The sequence below is a fragment of the Ursus arctos genome, unplaced genomic scaffold, assembly GCF_023065955.2.
Source record: "Ursus arctos isolate Adak ecotype North America unplaced genomic scaffold, UrsArc2.0 scaffold_3, whole genome shotgun sequence".
Taxonomy (NCBI): domain Eukaryota; kingdom Metazoa; phylum Chordata; class Mammalia; order Carnivora; family Ursidae; genus Ursus; species Ursus arctos.
The window spans coordinates 22,449,190-22,469,804 of record NW_026622985.1 but is presented as its reverse complement, the minus strand read 5'-3'; the positions used below and the strand labels follow the sequence as shown (position 1 = coordinate 22,469,804).

At 34.3% G+C, this 20,615-nt stretch overlaps 1 long non-coding RNA gene across 1 annotated transcript in view; it reads right to left on the bottom strand.

Moving 5' to 3' along the window:
• Window positions 1–474: 474 nt before the first annotated feature.
• Window positions 475–20,615, bottom strand: part of LOC130541846 (uncharacterized) — a 296,885-nt gene continuing 276,744 nt past the window's right edge. Inside the window, exons 4-5 of the long non-coding RNA XR_008956463.1 lie at window positions 7,527–7,702; window positions 475–840 (exon numbers count right to left, since the gene is read on the bottom strand). This is a non-coding gene — a long non-coding RNA (uncharacterized LOC130541846). The remainder of the gene's footprint in view (window positions 841–7,526; window positions 7,703–20,615) is intronic.

The following is a 20,615-nucleotide window of genomic DNA, read 5'->3' as shown; positions in this document are numbered from 1 at the left end:
CTCTATTCTGTTCCATTGGTCTATGTGTCTGTTTTTGTGCCAGTACCATGCTGTCTTTGTGATCACAGCTTTGTAGTACAGCTCGAAATCCGGCATTGTGATGCCCCCAGCTTTGTTTTTCCTTTTCAACAGTTCCTTGGAGATTCGGGGTCTTTTCTGGTTCCATACAAATTTAAGGACTATTTGTTCCAGTTCTTTGAAAAACGTTCTCGGTATTTTGATCGGGATAGTATTGAAAGTGTAGTTTGCTCTGGGTAGCATGGACATTTTAACTATGTTAATTCTTCCGATCCATGAGCATGGAATATCTTTCCATCTTTTTATGTCTTCCTCAATGTCTTTTAAGAGTGATTTATAGTTTCTAGAATAAAGGTCCTTTACGTCTCTGGTTAAGTTAATTCCAAGGTAACGTATGGTTTTTGGTGCTATTGTAAATGGGATGGATTCCCTGATTTCTCTTTCTTCGTTCTCGTTATTCGTGTACAGAAATGCAACTGATTTCTGAGCATTGATTTTGTATCCCGCCACGTTACTGAATTGCTCTATAACTTCTAATAGTTTGGGAGTGGCTTCTTTTGGGTTTTCCATATAGAGTATCATGTCGAGAATTTGACAGTACTTTAAAGACTAAGTCCAAAGCCCTTTCTTACAGTTCAGGAAAGTGAGACCCAGAGAACTGATATTTGCTGAAGGGAAAATAACTTTGGTAGTTACAGAGTAAGGATTAGAGCTCAGAAGTCCTGATTTCTAGGTCAATATTTTTTCCATTATACAAAATCTATTCCTGGTAATAATATGTATTTCTTCAGTTTTAGGAAATGCATTCTTCTGTATTCATCCCTAAAGGGAAAACAAGGCAATTACATTGCCTGAAAAAAAAAATACTCCTCATATATTATTTCAGAAAATCAATTCAGGTGGTATAAGGAACAAAACTTATTTTTCTACCCAAACACCAACTGAGATCGAAGTGTTCTCACAGGAGCTTATTTACCTCTGTGACACTAATTGTGAGCAAAGTGAGCATGATTAAAGTGGACTTAAGAAAGAAGTTAGTTATTAAGCAGTTAACCTGTCTTCCAAAGTCCTTTTTTTTTTTAATGTTTTCTTAACAATTTTGTAAGAGGCAATGACTCCTTGACAAGCTACACAATTTTTCTTGCAGGATCCGTTGCCCAACAACATATGTATACACACAGATACGAGAGTTAAAAAACATTTGGACTTTGATGGCTCTACAAATTACCTTACGTTTTAGCAGAAAAATCACTTATTGGAAGCCTTTCGTTTGGCACGCTTTTTCTTAAACCAACAAGCGCTACACTGTTAAGTGGACCTTAGCAGATGGAGCAGATGGAGCCGCGACAGAAGCAGTAAGGGAAAGCAGGAGGGGAAAGCCAAAGAGTCCGGGAGGCAAGAAAGAAAGGCTGATGACTATTTTTGGTTTGGGACTCTTTATTATATTTTTATCAACTTTAATTTACACATCTAACTTGTAACTCAGGATTCTGTCAGAAAGGACCAACGTAGCTTCAGAACTCGCTTTCCCCTTATCAAGAAGGCTTAATTGTTTTACATTCTAATGAGCGAACAGCCTGGAGCAAGTGTGTTCAGCTTGTTAAGGATTTTAAGACCAGGTTTTAGGGATCCACAAAAAATAGTACATTCCTTATTATTTGGAGAATTCTGATGTACACCATCTGCTCCTCCCTTTATAGCCATAGGTATTTTATGTCTGGAACCCATTCCTTTACTCGTGGTCTCATCCTCTTAGCCACTTCTGTGTCCTAAAACTGGGGAAACAGGTTTGCCTGTTGGGGAATAAAAGCCTAAACAAAGGAGTATCTGCTGTCATTTAATCTCCTGATGAATACCAGGGACAAACACATGAATCTCAGGTATAAATGCAATCCATAAGGAGAGGATTTTTCTCATTTTTAAAATGTGCAAATTATTTTATATTGAATTATTGAATAGCTAATACATAATTTCAAAAATTATTAATCAAGGCATAGAGCTTTTTTTTGGTTATTTGGGCTTTGTTTTTGCTTTATATTTTAGATGATAAAAAATTGGAAAGATATATTTTGGAAACATAATCTAGTTGTCATTCAATGTTCAAAAATTATTACCATGGTTAATTTTTTTAAAGCATGGTCAAATCAGCACCACCAGGGCATGCTGGAAATCAGAAATTTCAGATTTTGTTCCAATGTTGGTAATGATGCTATAAGCCCTATCTGTATATTCTCATCTGTGCTCAATAGTTAATAGTTTGTTTTTCCATTTTTGCTAAATAGAAGTATATTTTAGTTTGATGACACATTGCCTGTAAGGTACTTTGGCCAGTTGAAAAATGCGAGATAAGGATGGCAAAGTAAAGATAATGATTAAAAGTGAGAATGAGGAAATTCTAATATTTCAAAAGGGGGTTCATTTACTCAAGTAATTCTGAAAAGGAATACCTGCTTTATATATGTAAAGCAACTGGGAATTGTAAAGCCAATGGTGACCAAAAAACCCTACCACATTGCTACTAAAAATCTTAAGATAAGCATGTTTTATTGATCTCAATCTTGGACATGGATTATTAGCTCTTTAATAGTGGCTAGTTTACCAGAATGTCTACTAGACTCATTGTCACATTGCCAAGAGCAGAAGGAAGTGAAAGAATGGGGCAGAGACTGGATAACCTTTGAAGCCAGCATCTGCACAGAGTTGGAATATGTAAAAAGGGATACGGGGCACAAAAAAACAAGTTTATTGGCATAAGCAATATCATAGAATGCACAGAGCTAGGAATTTAGCATCAGGAGACCTGAGATTGAATCCAGCTCTGACACTTATAAAGTGACATTGAGGAACTGAATTTATGTAAATACATATTAGCAATTATCATTACTTTCCTTAAGGGGCTCTGCCTTTTAGTTAATGAAATATATTTATTCAGGATTAAAATAATAGAATAAAACTGACATGAAATTAATTTGTAAGTCAAAACCTGGCTTATATTTCTAATCTGCTGAAATGGTAGGTGGATCAAAGTTGAACTTTAGCTAACAAAGACTGCATAATAATGTCAGAATGCCTCGATCATTACAATTAATTAAGCAAAATACAATTTGTTTAATACCAGTGTGTACTTCGCATCATTACAAGGAAGGAACAATTATATTTCCACATTTTATTCCAATTGGAAATAATCATTGCAAATAAAGATGCTTCTTTACATGCAGATAAGACATTTCTTTAAAGTGTTGTCCATTAAACATGCCATTTATAGAAATATTTCTTCTAGTATGGCTTTTCTTTAAATAAAAAGAATATTGTAAAATTTGATTTTGTTCAGTTCATTAATTGTGGGTAATTTGCCATTCTGACTACTTTTACTTTCTGGGAACAAAAATAAATGTTTCCCTATATCAATTTAGAGGACAGAAGAAAAGCTTAGTTGGCAATGTAGATTCTTCCAAAATTTTCCCCAGAAGTGTACTTTAGACTTTCTAAAATTAAATTCTTCGAGGCCAAGTTACACAATGATGCTACTAAGTACAAAAATGAGATTACACTAAGTGCTATAATGATATTTTAGAGAGTTAGCAAGTCCTGTCATGCCTGCTTTATTACGTACATTAATTCAAGATTATTTTACCCACTTGGGAAGCTCATTTCCTTTTAACATATGTTTCTGATTCAGCTGTAACAGCACACTGACCAAGCCAATGCACTCTTCACTGATGCTTTACAGGGTCCTAAATATCAAAACTGTATCTACCACAAATCAGTAAAATTACTAATTTTATCAGCAAAAATTATTTTGTTTATTAAGTGAATACTTTAAGGTTCTGGGAGCTACTAGAGTTATGAAGAATTAAACACTGACTTTACCCTTAAAGTTTTAAACTTATTTTGTTGATGGGTTTGCTTTTAGAGGCTAGTGGGTAGGAAGCACGTCTTTACAATACAGTTGATAAGAGCAATAGAAGTGCTTTGCACAAGGGTACTAGGCGGCACAATATTGGGGTGGCAGTTGCTGCCTGATTGGAGAAGTATTTTATGAGTTCAACTTTTTTAGTGGACTAGGGGGTAGGGCAAATGGGGAGATGTTGGTCAAAATGTACAAAGTTTCAGTTATGCTGGATGAGTAAGTTCTCATAGCTAATGTACAGCAGGGTGACTACAGTTAATAATCCCGTACTGTGTACTTGAAATTTGCTAATGGAGTTGATCTTAAATGTTGTCACCACCAAAACAACAACAACAAAAGTAATTATGTGAGGTGATGAATATTATAATTAGCTTGATTGTGATAGTCACTTAATAATATGTACCTATATCAAAATATCACACTGTACACCTTAAGTATATATATTTTTTATTTGTCAATTATGCCTTAATGAAACTGGAAAAAAATTAAAATTTTGGAAACGGATACAAAAATTGTTTTACAAAGTGCCTTTAAAAAATATTTACACTTTGCAGATGAAAAACAACTTGGACACAGAGAAATTAAGAAAATATCTCAAATGTACACAGCTAGTAAAGGGCACAGCCAATGGGCTAACCTATTCTGCGAAACCCATCTGCACATTCATTTTTCTTTGAATAGTCAACAATGCCTTTGAGAAACCAAAGATCCTGATAGTTCTCAGGTCGAATGGGATCAAAGCAGTTAATGAATAGAAAAAAAGCTTCTTATTTGTACATTCCTTCTGGTCTTGTAATTAACAAAGTGGCTCATCTTTATTACTTGGAAAAATGTAGCAAATGTGCTGAGTAGGCAAAAGAGAAGGATGACAGGGAGAAGCTCAGTGTCTTGTTGGTTTATTTGCTTTTGCGTGTGCTGCTTTTGTTGTTTTTTGATGTTTGTTAATCAAAGAAAAGTGAATTTACAGTCCACAAAAATACTATAAGCATCAATAAAAAACCTTAATTCTAAGATAGACTCAGATCCTTACTCCTCTCTGTTAAGGTAAACAAAAATTATTCCAAACTGTTCTAAAAGAATTGTGATACAGATATATTTTTCTTTCAGCATACCCGACAGGGAAGTCAGACTCATAAAAAACAAGAATGTGGGCTGATACATTTTTATACTAATTTACAAGATTTATTAAATGCCATGGGCACTAACATTATTAAGGGAAATAAAAAGTACTGAAATAAAACCCTTTTGTTAAGGGGAGTGAAAAAATAGCTCTTCAAAGTACAATTTAGAATTCTTACTTATTAAATCAATAAAACAAATGGAAAATAAGCAATGGTGTGTATTCATTAATTCTATGGAACAAACTACACATTGAGGTTTATATTAAAACCTAACTTAAGGATAACACATTTTATTCTTACACTCAACGTGATAGGTTTATTTTAAACTATAAATTATTCTTCAAAGATAGTTGATATCTTTACAGTTGAGGGTTTTGTTACTTTTTAAAAAAATTCTATATCAAGTTCATTGAAAACCCACATGAAATTCTACTTATAATTAGATGGCACATTGTACCATGGATGAGAAATATTACCCTTTTTTATCTACTGCTTTAGACATGTAGAAAAGCTGACATCTTCCTCAAAGGTATGGCATCCCTGTAATTCTTCCACATCTTTTTGGGTTAGCAGATCAGGTGGCCAATTTTTAAAGAAAGGGCTTGGAATCTTCACTCTTTTTTGTGTATAAACCATTGTGTGTGTTTGAGGATAACATGAAAGTAACACCAATCTGTGAGAAAACAATGTGTGCGTGCTTTTTACAGTTATCATCCAATTTAAAACTTACTCCCAGGATTAGACCTCATTTAATCCAATACCCTCAGTTATAGAAGAAGAAACTGAAAACCAGAGGGGACAAATTATTTATCCCAAATAATAAATCTAATTATTGATAGCATCAGGCTTAGTTTTGAGGTTTTACTCCAAGATGACTTTCCTGAATTAATTCTCTCTTATTTTACCTGCTACTTATTTTCAAAATATAAAAATATGGCATAAAAATAAATCCAAATAATATAGTGTATGGGGTGCCTGGGTGGCTCAGTCGGTTAAGCACCTGCTCATGATCCTGGAATCGAGTCCCAAGACAGGGCTCCCTGAGCAGTGGGGAGCCTGCTTCTCCTTCTGTCCCTCCCCCCCACCACTCGTGTTTTCTCTCACTCATTCTGCTCTCTCTCTCTCAAATAAGCAAATAAAAAAATATTAAAAAAAACAAATAATATAGTGTACAAAGAAATACCTAATGAATTAAAACCACTTTTGTACATTTCTCATATTTCTATCATACCTGCTAAAAACCGGCGTTTTATGAGGGACAAAGTACCTGATACACTGAAAAACACAGAAGAAATAGGATCTTTCTTATTGTTACTGAATTTACAAATTAAATAAGATTTGAAAATAATTTTGAAATGTATCATTGAATGTTAAAATGTATATACTACACTTCGATGATGAATGCTAAGAGCTCTCAGGATATGCAACTGATCAGAGTTTGGTTTTTCAGGGAAGGTTTCCTCAAACACAGAGGTTCTCAAGTATAGTCCCTGGACCAGCAAGCAACACCAGTATTATCTGTGACATGTCAGAAACACAACTCTCAGGTCCCACCTGAGACCTACTGAATCAGAAACTCTGGGGGTGCAACCCAGCACTCTGTGTTTGAACAAGCCCGCAGGAGATTCTGATGTCAGCTCAAGTCTGAGGATGACTGAGAGGTAGATGAGGTTTGAGTCACACTTTTGAGAAGATCACAAATTAGGGAGCCCCTGGCAGATACTTAAGGCAGAAAATAACCTTTTGTAGAGAATAAGAGCAAATCTTCATTCACTACTTGGTCTACTTAGGACAATAGCAGGGCATGGGTATTCAGAATGACCAGTAACAACACTCTCCAGTAAATATCAATAGAAAATGAAGTATTTAGTTTGGGAAAGAATAAAAATAATTTAAAAATTTTTTAATTAAAAAATTTAATGTTTCTTCTGAAGATGTTGCTTTGAAATAATTAGATTGGAAATATTTTGTGTTAAACAGAAATTATATAGGAGTGTGAATCTCATTCAAAACTCAATTTACTATGATGCCTTCCTTGTATTCTAAAATACACATTTAAGAGAAAGAGGTCGTTCACAAAAGAATTTTCGAAGCTATTACACTTAGAGAATACACTTAGAGAAATGTCCGGAAGTAGTAAAGATTCATTACATTTTTCTGCACATTATTTACTTCAATCTTCATAGAATTAAGGAATAACTATTTTTTAACCACTGATATTTCTGAAACACTAAAAGAAATCTACTCAACTTTGGCATATATTATATTTGTCATCATTTTTTAAAAATTTCTAATTAACCAGAAATTTTAATATATTGGAACGACACATTAGGAAGGAAAGGATTATTATTATGTAAAATATAGTATGCATTATGAATTTCAATGCTTTTTAATAGTTTCTCTCTTTATGATCATATGGGTAGCCACACCATGGTACTTTGAACAGTTGGAGTGCATAAAAGGCATTTAGCTCTTACCAGAATGAGATGAACCATATGCTTGAGTTAATTAGTTCTCTTTGTTCCTGAAATGTTTTTCTTAACTCCTTTGTCATATTTTTGTCACACTCTGCTCTTTCTCCCACTTCTTCACAGCCCTTCACACAGCTGAAGAAACATTTTAATGAAATCCAGGTTAAAATTTAAAATGTTTCCTAAAAAAAAAAAAAAAAATTAAACCTACTTGTTTACAAAGTTGCTATCATGAGATTTTTGGTTAAAGATAAATCTTCAAGAATATTAACAATGTTATAATTTGATTAGGCAACAATACATTTTCTAAATTATATGTTTGCACATATACGAATGGAAAAGTTTTAATAAGTTAAAAATGGAAGCACTTATTAAACCAAGCTATTTTCTTTCTGATAAACAATATTAAGTGGTAACCTAGCTTTGATACTTTCATTAAATCCACTGCATATTTTTTAAAGACTTATTTATTTATTTGAGAGAGAGAGAGAGAGCTCATGAGAGTGGAGGGAGAGGGAGAAGGAGAAAGAATCTCTAGCAGATTCCCTGCTGAGTGCGTAGCTTGATCTCACCACCCGCAAGGTCATGACCTCAGCAGAAACCAAGAGTTGGCCACGCTCAACCACTCAACCAACTGAGCCACCCAGGCACTCCTCCACTGCGTATTTTCAAGTCATGGAGACAAATTTGTGAATGAATCTTGGTTTGAAGAGTCTTCTGTGAAGGAATGTTAAGAAGGGCCCAGATTTCAGATCATCCCACTTCCTCCACTCCCTCACCTTGAGACTTTGGGGAAGTGAGTTAATAGGTTAAACTGCAATTTCTTCATCTGTAAAGTGACAGAAGAGTAACCCCCTCATTGTATGGCTCTGGTAAATAAATGAGATTATGCCTTTGACACATATAGGAAGTTGCCCGGTATAATGTGTTTTTTATAAATGTCAGCTACTACTTTAGTTATCTAATTAATAAGCCGTTAATTTGTTATAATGTTAAGAAAAGATTCTAATCATCAGGGAGCATTTGTTATCACAGCTCCATGGAGAGCAGCTACTGTTTTCTGGTGGGTAAAGGCCAAGAATGAGGCTAAGTTTCCTGCAGTGCACAGACAGCCCCATAACAGAGAATGATTTGGCTCCAAATGCCAAAAGCACTGAAAATAAGTAACCCTGTGGAATAACATGGCTTGACACTGAGCTCTACTTTGTGCTCTTTGAAAGCTCTTCTTAAGTAATACAGATTCAATAACTGATACCTGAATTCCAATTTTATACAGCTTTTAATGTATTGGTTATTTCTGATATTTTCTCTAAGTAAACTGGGGAGGAAAAATCAGTCTAACTAATGCCTCAGTGGTTCGATCATCCTCATCATTTAAAATTTTTAAAATTTGATGCTATTGTTAGGGACAAACTTAAGTTCTAATCTGTGTATTTCTGAAAACAAGTCTTTACTTACCCCAACCCCACCCAGAAAGTCAGACTCTTAGAGCAGAAAGACATGTTCGTTATAAAAACAATTCTGATTATGTGCCTTTTTCTAATGTCAATTTAACAGTATAATAGAGGGGAAAGGTCACTAAAAGAATCCCTGACACCTCCTTTCCCCTCACAGAATACAGCCAATCTGCCAGCAAATTCTGGAGGCTCTATCTCCAGAATCTGACCACTTGTCATAACCTCCACCATTACCACCTTGGTCCAAGCCACCATCATTTTTGCCTCCTAACTAGTCATCAGCCTCTACCCATGCCCCTGTATAATCTCCCACAGAAAGATTCATTTTTATATTTTGCTTTTTATAATTATAAGGAAAAATAAATTTTTGCTCTGCTAAAATTCTTGAATTGTATCTTTTAACAAACTTTTTTTTAAGTACTCTCTACATCAATGTTGGGCTCAAACCCACAGCCTCGAGATCAAGAGTCACATGGTTCACCAACTGAGCCAGTCAGGTGCCCCTTCAATTGTATCTTATCTCCTACAGAGCAGAGCAGAAAAGGGGAAAGTGCCTACAATGACTTAGTAGTTGCTATTATTTGAATACCCCACCCAAGTAAGGCATCTGGAGCTTTCCACTTGATCTTTCCTTTGCTTGTCACTTACTTCCTCCTGACAGTCACATGGTTCATGCCCTCCCTCCTTTGAGTATGTTATTACCTTTTTAGTGAGGCCCTCCCAGTCCATCTGTGAAAATGCAATTGCAAATGCAGGATCGATAGTGCTTTTTCCCCCTCCAGCAACCCCAATCTCGACTCATTGCCTTATTTTTTCCACAACCATTATCATCTGACATAGTATATATTTTATTAATTTGTTATTTGTTTTTCTCCTTATGTAAGAAGGTAAATTGCTTTAGGGCTGGAATTCTTTTTTTTCCCCCTCTGTTTTGTTCATTGCTTTTTCTCTGGAGCCCAGATAATGCTTGGCACATAGCTGGATTAAATCAATGAATAAACACTATAGAGGAATGCAAAGGATAATGTTTGTAATGTAGTGATTTAACTATAAAAAGAACTACATTGTTGAACCCTATTATTCTCCACCCAAGAGCAGCATCATAAATAGAAATTCAATCTGAGCCACAGTTTTTAATATTCTAGTAGCATTTTTAAAAAGGTTTAAAAAAAGGTGAAATTAATTATAATATATTTTGTTTAACCCAATAGGTTGATAGTAGTATCTTCTATTTATCTGTATCTACAAACATCTCAGTTCAGACTAGCCACATTTCAAGTGCTCAATAGACACATGTGGGCTGTGGCTCCACACTGAACTCTAGACAAGAGATAAATAGTAATATTCAATGAGCCTAAGCTTATGTCTGCAAATAGAGAAAATAATACTGTTATATTCCGATGAACTTTGTATATGTGTTTACATAAATATATGAAACTAATTTTTTAAATTAATGAGATTTATATAGTAGCATAATTTTTATTAATTAAAAAAGATATATGCCAGAATTTACATATTTTTAAAAATATTTTTTTATTATGTTAGTCACCATACAGTACATCCCTGGTTTTTGATGTAAAGTTCGATGAATTCATTAGTTGCGTATAACACCCAGTGCACCATGCAATACGTGCCCTCCCCACCACCCATCACCAGCCTATCCCATTCAGAATTTACACATTTTAACAGATTTGGAATTGAAGACTTTACCTTAAATTTGTTTGCTCTAGCCCTATCTGAATAATAGATTCTTTACTATGTTCATACTAATATTATTGAAGATTTAATTGAAAAGCACTAGTGATAGGCTGACATAAAGCCATCTTTCCATGCCAATTATGGACAGTTCCATAGGGAAGCAAATTAGATTAAGCCAAAATCTAATTTGTATATCTTCACAAATAGGTCCCAATAATTTCCTCTGAAGCCACAGAGGAAAGTCCGGAGACTTTCCCAGGTGAAAATGGACAGAGATTTTGAATATTGAATATGATGATCTAAGTCTTCTGCTTAAATAGACTCAGTCTTTTGAACAAGTCCTTTTATGTTAGTTATGTTGTCCTCAAACTTTACTTTTCCAATCCCTGTCTTCTGGACGTGCTTGGTGGTCCTTTTAAAATTGTAAAAACTAGAATAAGGCAAATATTCAAGATCTCACTCAAATATATTATCCTTTTCTGGCTTTACTGTCAAATTCTGTCCAGACTCCATCCTCTATTTCAGCAATTCTCTTGCCTGCACCCTCAATACTCTTGTCCTTTTGTTCCAGCACTCCACCCGGTTTAATACCTCTACACCCCTCATCAGATCCGACTGCTGACCCACTTTCTACAGTCAGGCTGCCGAACAGGACATCCCTCAGTGATGCAGATGGGCACTACAACATCAGGATCTCAGATCCCAGCTGGGTCCTCATGTTGCCTTATGATCTTCCAGATCTTCAGAAGCCACCCTTTTCACCTCATTCTTTACGCCAAACTATAAAAGTATTTTCACGGCACAGAGCCAAACTCAACACACTCCACTACCAGATTATAGATTATATCACTTCCTAATTCTTAAAGAATACAAAGGCAACCATGCACACATTTCTCATCCCTCTACAGTATAGCTTTTGCCCAACTGAAATGGTACAGTTAAAGTAAGCATTAGTATTTCTGAAAGCCACATTCCATTGCTGACATGTTGAACATAACTCTGCTTCTCCATACTGTAATTATTAATTCATATATGATTTTTTTTCTTTAAAACTCCATTTATCTCTAGGAAATGTTACCATATTAAACCTATTATCCATTTCTTTTCAAATATTTTTCAAGTATTCAATGTTATTGCTATTTTTTTCTACCTTCTTGCAATACCTAAGTCATACCTGGGATGACTTTCTTAAATTATAAATAATACCGGGTAAAGAAGATAACTGGATAAAGTTAAAAGGTCACTATAACTCTTTTTAGGGTCAACCAAGGGGCAGCTTCATGGAATGAACACCTTCTAGGTGTCATACAGTACATACAGTACATCCCTGGTTTTTGATGTAAAGTGTCAGGTGAACTGGGAAGGTTACCTCTCTGTCTAACCAGTGAGCTCTGTAACCTTGCTCAGCATCAGCTACCATATTATCCATCTTTCCCTCCGTGGCCTGATTCCTGAAGGCAGGGATTGATAAAACAATCTCCCTGGACCCACTCATCTCACGTCTCAAATCTAATAGTACATTGAATATTTTGAATCTCTAATTAATTTAAAGCTTTGAGAATGATTATCGACTGACCCAAGTTTTATACTTTTTTTCCGTTTATGAATTTTGCTAACAAGTTTAAGCCTTAAAAACTACAGGGCTATCTCATGATTTCCATATTAAATACAAGTATTTTATTTCATTTTAAGTTTTTATTTTAATTCCAGTTAGTTAACAAACAGTGTTATATTAGCTTCAGGTGTACAATATAGTAATTCAACACTTTCATACATTACCCTGTGCTCATCACAAGTGCACTCTATAATCCTTATCACATAGTAAACCTATCCCCCTACCCCCCACTGGTCACCATCAGTTTGTTCTCTCTTCTCTATAATTAAGAGACTGTTTCTTGATTTGTCTCTCTCTCTCTTATTTTTTTTTCCTTTGCTTATTGGTTTTGTTTCTTAAATTCCACATACAAGTGAAATCATATGGTATTTGTCTTTCTACGACTCACTTATTTTGCTTACTATTATATTGTAGCTCCATCTGTGTTATTGCAAAAGGCAAGATTTCATTCTTTTTATGGCTGAATAATATTCCATTATACCCCCCCACACATATATATGTTACCTCTTCTTTAATTATGCATCTATGAATGGACACTTGGGCTGCTTCCATGTATCTTGGCTCTTGTACATAATGCTGCAATAAACATAGGGGTGCATGTATCCCTTTGAATTAGTGTTCTTGTATTCCTTGGGTAAATACCCAGTAGTGTGATTGATGTAGGGTAGCTATATTTTAACTTTTTGAGGAACCTCCATACTGTTTTCCAGAGTGGCTGCACCAGTTTGCATTCCCACCAACAGTGCAAGAAGATTCCTTCTTCATATCCTCACCAACACCTGTTGTTTTTTGTGTTGTTGATTTTAGCCATTCTGACAGGTGTGAGGTGATAGCTCGCTATGGTTTTGATTTGCATTTCCCTGATGATGAGTGATGATGAGCCTTTTTTCATGTGTCTGTTAGTCATCTGTATGTCTTTTTTGGAGAATTGTCTGTTCATGTCTTGTGCCCACTTTTTAATTGGATTATTTGTTTTTGTTTTTGTTTTGGGGGTGTTGAGTTTTATAAGTTCTTCATATATTTTGGATACTAATCCTTTTTTAAATTTTTTTAAATTTTTAAAAAATTTTTAAAGATTTTATTTATTTATTTGACAGAGAGAGAGGCAGCCAGCAAGAGAAGGAACACAAGCAGGGGGAGTGGGAGAGGAAGAAGCAGGCTCCCAGCGGAGGAGCCTGATGTGGGACTCTATCTCAGGACTCTGGGATCACGCCCTGGGCTGAAGGCAGACGCTTAACGACTGAGCCACCCAGGCGCCCTGAATACTAATCCTTTATCAGATATGTCATTTGCAAATATCTTCTTCCATTCCATAGATTGCCTTTTAGTTTTCTTGATTGTTTTCTTTGCTGTGCAGAAGCCTTTTATTTTGATATAGTCTCAGTAGTTTATTTTTTATATAAAGGTATTATATAATAACAGTTTTATTGTGATCATTTCAACATCGGCAACTTTTAATTTGCTTTCAATAATGGCGGAATATTGTTTATTACTAGGTCTCATTTGATGCTATAATGACATTTCAAATGAGCATGTTCACAGAGAAGTGTCTTACTTGAATTAGATTGATATTGATTGCACCAGGCAGCCTTTTCTTTTATTACTGAAGGAATTGGTTCTTAGGAGTTGATGAAAGTAGAATGATTGCAGATTGCATGGAACTGAAGAATCCTCTGGCTAATAGGTTTCTTTAATAAAAAATGTGTTAATGTTATTTTTAAAGAAAGAATTGCATTTTCTAAGTACACTTTCTCTGTAAGAAAAGTAGATTTATGGTAGTTATACTTACTTTGTTTTATTTTTTGATTCAATACTCCCAGTTTCAATTTCCCCAAATACCCCCATATAAGAAAATCAAGTAAGAAATTTAAAAATAATTTCGTACTATTATTTTATAAAGCAGAGTTATAAATTGATACTGAAACCCGTCTACCCAGAAGTGGTTATAACTTTGGACAATATACATAGTGTATTTTAGTAGGTAGGGTAGAATACTAAATAAGTGACTCTTAAAATTTTTGTCACTTTCATTGGGCATCTGTTACTTGCCAGACACTGATGATGACAAATTCAAAGTTATGTAAAAGACAGTCACTGCCCTGTAACCTAAGCTTACAATTTAGTAGATGAAATAATATGTAGTACACATGACTTTAATACCAGGCAAATCTAACTTACTATAATTGTCACTTGCACAAAAGACTCTGGACCATGCTAACTATTCAACCAGCCTAGAGGAGATTGAGAAGGGCTTGATAGAGAAAATGTCGTTTTGAGCTGATCTTTAAAGGACTGGAAAAGTCAGAAGCTGCAGTGGAAAGAAAGGAGTCTCCTAATACAAGGAAGAGTGCAAGGGAAGACAGCCAGTGACAAGGAGAAACATATTTATGGCTAATAGACAATGCCTGATGAATGACGTAGAGCTTGGAAGGGAAAGCAATAGATATAGGTGAATTGTTATGGAGAGGTATAATGTCTAGAGGTATGAAGACTAGATTGTTTTTAGGGTTAGCTTAGAAATCTTATTTTATTTAGTAAGGTAGTGAGAGATCGATTTAAACAGTTTTACTGAGGGATATGCTCCTTTTTCTTAAACACCTTGCTATTTGAAAAATTCACATATGTACACAAGTAAGAAAAGTGTACTGTGTACCCATCACTCACTTCAATAATGACCAGTTTATTGCTAATATTGTTTTATTTATACCCTGACCCCACTTCCTCTACCTTCCCATTACAGATTCTTTTTAAGGAAATCAAAGACTTGATATCATTTCCTCTGTAATGTAATTTAAATACATTTAGCATGTATTTCAAAAAGGTAGAAATAATGGCACAACACTGCCATTGTCACACTTCAATAAACAATGACTCCTTACTATCAAATGGCCAGTTAGTATTCAAATGATAGAGATTTTTAAATTTTCTTACAGTTTGCTTGAATTAGGATCCAAATAAAGTCTATACAGTGCAATTAGTTGATGACCGCATCCTCCTATCTCTTCTATATACTTTGTCATTTATTTTTTGAGGGAATCTGGTTATTTGTCATAGGTATGCTTTTTTTTTTTCAGTCTGAATTTTACTAATTCAATCTGTGTGATTATTTAACATTTTCTTCCATTGTCCCTCCGCGCTGCCTTTTTCTTTGCATTACGGAGCAATTCCAGAAGTCAACCTTCAAGCTTTATGTAACCATGTGGTCAGACACTGCTGGAGAAAATGACACAGTGGGTCATTTTGTGTTCACCACCACCAATACCAAATAGGTATTGCACAATGCTCAGTAGTGTCAGTATATTCCTCTAGTAAATATACTTTCCATGATCTGCAATGCCTTTTCACACCTTTTAGGAGTATCCTTGACTTTTCTAAAAGTCATATTTTTATGAATAACCTGTTCCACATTTTTTTCTAAAAGAACAGAAACCATTAAATTGGAGAGCACACATCTTCCCATAACCACTTCCTTAATACTAGTTGTATCTGCTCCATTCTTCCTTTCTCATGTTCACAGAAGGTGAGTGAGTGTGTGTGCATGCTGTCTTCTTCGATAGGAAACAACTTATAAATCTGGTACATCCCTAGTTTCAGTATTTGTCACGATGTACAAATGTACTTCTTGATTTTTTATTTTATGTCAATCTTTCCAACTATAGCCTAGAAAATCTGTGGGCAAAAACTTTTTCTTATTTTTTTATTTTTTGGCAGGTTTCATTCCATATTCACATCTAGAGTAGCAGAGTGCCTCCTTATTATGGTCATTCAATAAACAGTCATTTAATGAGAGTATAGAAGAATGAGTGATGAGAGAACCAGGAAAACAGAAGTCCACAGAGACAAAAACAAAATAAAATGAAACAGCATGAATTATATAGGATAAAGATGAGTGTAACCTATTCTCATTTCTCGTTACTTCTTTTAATGTCTTGAATTGATCCACATGTACAAACTGTCTGCCTTAGGGGGAAAATTTCTATCAGCAGCTACTATTCTTTTCTGACACCTTAAACATTTGGAAATTGTACCTTGCCATGCAAAATAACTAACTGAAAGTAAAAAAGGCGTTAATTCAAGGCATCATATGCTTTGTTTCAAGATTCTAAACATCAAGAGAGAACAGTGTTCACTGATATATTTTATAGAAGTTTTAGCTGTTTTTCTTATTGAAAGAAAAAAAATGGACATAGATATGTTCAGATCAAATTCACATTTTTCTAAATTTGCTTACACTGCTGTTTTCTGCTTTTGAAAATGCACATGGACTTTCATAATTCTGCAATAGAAATAGAAATGATAATTTTATGAATTTATTGGTAGAGAAAGATAATTAGTCATTGCTTGCTAGGAGTATAATTTATAGATACAAATACTTCAAACCACTACTGTATAACCTGAAATGAATGCCTCCGATTATAAAAAGATGAAAAATTACACATTCCAATGATTTATATATTTGCATTTATGTATAAATACAATGATGTATGTCTACAACACTTTTAGAGATTTATGAATTTGGTATTTCTTCATTTTAATAATAAGTACCTTTTGACAAATGCATTCATTTGTCTTACCTAATGAGATTATCATTAGACAAGAGGCCATCACAGTTCCTGGAACATATATACTTACTGAATAAGATAAATAGGCATTATATCAAAAAAAGAAAAAAGTGTAATTACTTGGTTTGTGATCAATACTAAGTCACTAGTACAATTTTCATGCTAATATTTAAGTGGATTGATTAAGCACTCAAAGAATATTCCATGATTGACAAAAGACCTGCAGAGAAAATATTGAAAAAATGTTTTCAGGAGAGTAGATAAAACCACATCATATCTATTGCTCCAATAATGCTAGTGTGTTGTGTAACAGCAAATGACTTCAATGACTGTAGTTAGACAAAGGTGTTTTGGAGAGTCTATGCCCAGTGCCCTGGCAATTTTTTGTCTTTGACTGCTTAACATGCATGTCCCTATCAATGCATGTTCATCTCAAAATCAGCATGTGACCCTTGGAATTATATATTGATCTGATTGAATGTGTTAAACTGAACCTTTATCCCATTACAAATAAAATATTCAGTTTTTTTCACTTTTGAAAAATGCAGATTTTGATTTTTTTATATTACTTTTTTCATTTCTCTATATACTAATAATTATAAGACTTCTAAATAGTTTCAATTTACTCATCTGATATTATTTTCCTATTATGCAACTACTTCCCTGTGAAGAATTACATAATTCAAGAGTAAACTTGGGATACATATTATATTCAACGATTCATACTACCTGTGGGTAAAATAAAAACGCTTAATAACAATCATTTCTTTTAACATTGTGTCATTTTTCATTACCTAGTTACCCCTTTTAATTTTAGCTACGAAAGTTTTTACAGACACTGTAGACAATAAAGAAGATAATCCTCAGATGTTGTATGTTAAACAAACATTTCAGAAAGTGCAATTAGATTTTCTATTTTTAATTAGATGATCATTTTTTCATCCAAAAGAGTTTTTTTTTTTTACATTTTCAAATTTCTTAGAAAAGTAAAATCCAAAACAAATAAAGTAAAAATTCTATTAAGGCTTTACCAACATCCTTAGACTTTATATGGATTAGGAAGTAGATGTTGAATAATGATAAGAAAAAAATAGTAGATCATAAGGCAGATAAAGTATGGAATTAGAGGAAAAAATAATCTTCCTCTTTTATGTCAGGTTGATAATACAATTGGTAGAGCTCATGCCATCTAGGTATGATTGCGAGTGAGGATCCCTCCTTCTATATCCCAACTGTGGGTAGATGCCAGCTTTGAGGCTCTCAACAAGGAAGGGAGAAAGTAGACATACACATTGTATTAATTTAAATAAGGCATTGCACTCATTTATTTGTTCTACTTTCTAGTTAACTATAGCCATGCACATCTCTTTGACTGGTTATAGAAGTGTGTTGTTATTTTTTTAAACACTTGATTATCCAGGTTAAAATGTCAAAAATTGTGACATGTTAAGTGACAATTTAGCTTCAACAATCATTTTGCTACTAGAATCAATACCGTTGTATTTTACAGTTTGTTCTTATGTGTCCTAAAATAGGTTTACAGTATATGTATTTATACCTGAACCTATGCATTCTAATTTAGAGTTAATTTTTTTAGAGTTAGAATTTTTATCCATTATTTAATATATTAGAGGTCTTTTTGAAAAATAGTGGTTCAGTCTACATAGCTATTTAAGAGACTTGGTTTATTGACAATTTTTTAATCAAAATTCTTTTATTGTAAGAAAAGTATTTTTTAAAAAGATTTTATTTACTTATTTAAGAGAGAGAGTGAGAGAGCATGAGCAGGGACGAGGGGCAGAAGCAGACACCCCGGTGAGCAGGGAGCCCCAAAAGGGCCCAATCCCAGGACCCTGGGATCATGACCAGAGCAGAAGCCAAATGCTTAACCAACTGAGCCACGGAGGTGTCCCAAGAAAAGTATTTCTCACAGGGAATCAAAAACTCAGCCAATTGAGAAAGACTTTAGAGATCACGCGGCTCAACTTCATGTCTCCCACAGCTGGACTGGCAATTAACAATTAAGACCTCAGATATATTGTTGAGAGTTGGAGTTGCTTATGCCTTTCTGGGCATTTCATTCTTCATCCTATTTCATTTTTCATCATGAGAACTCTTTTTTTTAAATGGAATCTCTATTTTATTTTATTTTGTTTTTTATTTTTTTTAATTTATTTTATTATATTCAGTTAACCAACATACGGTACATCATTAGTTTTTGATGTAGTGTTCAACGATCCATTAGTTGCATATAACACCTAGTGCTCATCGCAACATGTGCCCTCCTTAACACCCATCACCTGGCTACCTCATCCCCCTACCCCCTCCCTTCTGTAACCCTCAGTTTGTTCCCTGGAGTCCAGAGTCTCTCGTAGTTTGTCTCCCTAATTTCTTCCCATTCAGTTTTCCCTCCCTTCCCCTGTGGTCCTCTGCGTCATTCCTTATGTTCCACATATGAGAACTCTTAACAATTATTGCATTAAAGCTTTTATACTTCCCGTTAGTCTTCTTAAGCCTGCAGCTAAAGAATTTTCACCTTAAGTGATGTGATATGGTTTCACCTTCCTCTTTGATTCAGGTTTAAAATCAAGCATAACATGCCAAATGTACACATGCATTGGTTCACTATAAAGGGCTCATACAGATTTTGTGATCAATGAAATCTGCTAAGTCTTTCATATAACATATGAATATATATTTGATTTAATTATCCATCAGTTTGATAAAAAGAGAATTTTAAAGATAAATATTTATCTTCTCTATCCCCCAAAATAAATTCCAAATCAATTTTGAAAAAGAAAAGCACAGCTGGAGGTATCATGATTCCAGACTTAAAGTTATACTGCAAACTTGTAATAATCAAGATAGTATGGTACCAGCACAAAAATAGATCAATAGAACAGAGTAGAAAACCCAGAAATGAACCCACAATTATATGATCAATCTTCGACTAAGCAGGAAAGAATATCCAATGGGAAAAAGACTGTCTCCTCAATAAATGGGAACACTGGAAAGCTCCATGGAAAGAATGAATCTGGACCACCGGTAACTGATGGTTACCAGAGGAGAGGTGGGTAGGGTGATGGGTGAAATAGGTGGTGGGGATTAAGGTGTGCATGTGTCACGATGAGCACTGGGTATTGAATCTCTGTCGTGTACACCCTGAAAGTAGTATAATGCTGTATATTGACTATACCGAAACTAAAATTTTTAAAATTTCAGATAAATTAAGACCAAAATGTAAAGGATAAAATAAAAGTATAAATCTTCTAAAATTATTCAAGGAAAAGAAAATATACAGGAAACATCGATGACCTTAGAGTAGTGGAGAATTGCTTAAACCTGTAAAAAAAAAAAAGTGTTTCATAATGGAACAAATTGGCAAGTGTCTTAAAATGTCCTTATGCAGTTCTGATATCAAGGTTCTATCAGCTTCATAAAAGGGTTTGGGCAACTTTTCCTAGTAGGGATTTTTTTTGTCCTTGAATTCATAAGAGTGGCTAGTGAAGCCGTTTGTACTTGAGATACTTCTGCTTTCCCCTTATTTTTTTGCAGGGTGCTGGGGAGATGTGAGAAATTTAAGTTACATTATTTCTTGCAGGGGTTCTGATATGCTTTAATTTATTTTTTTTCCTTGAGCCATGTGTTTTTTTTTAATGTTCCTACAACATTTTAACTTTCATCTGTTTTAGTGTGTATGTGTTCACACAGTTTATTGGTATAAATTAAATTATGACCGTATCTCACGACTTCTTTAGTATGT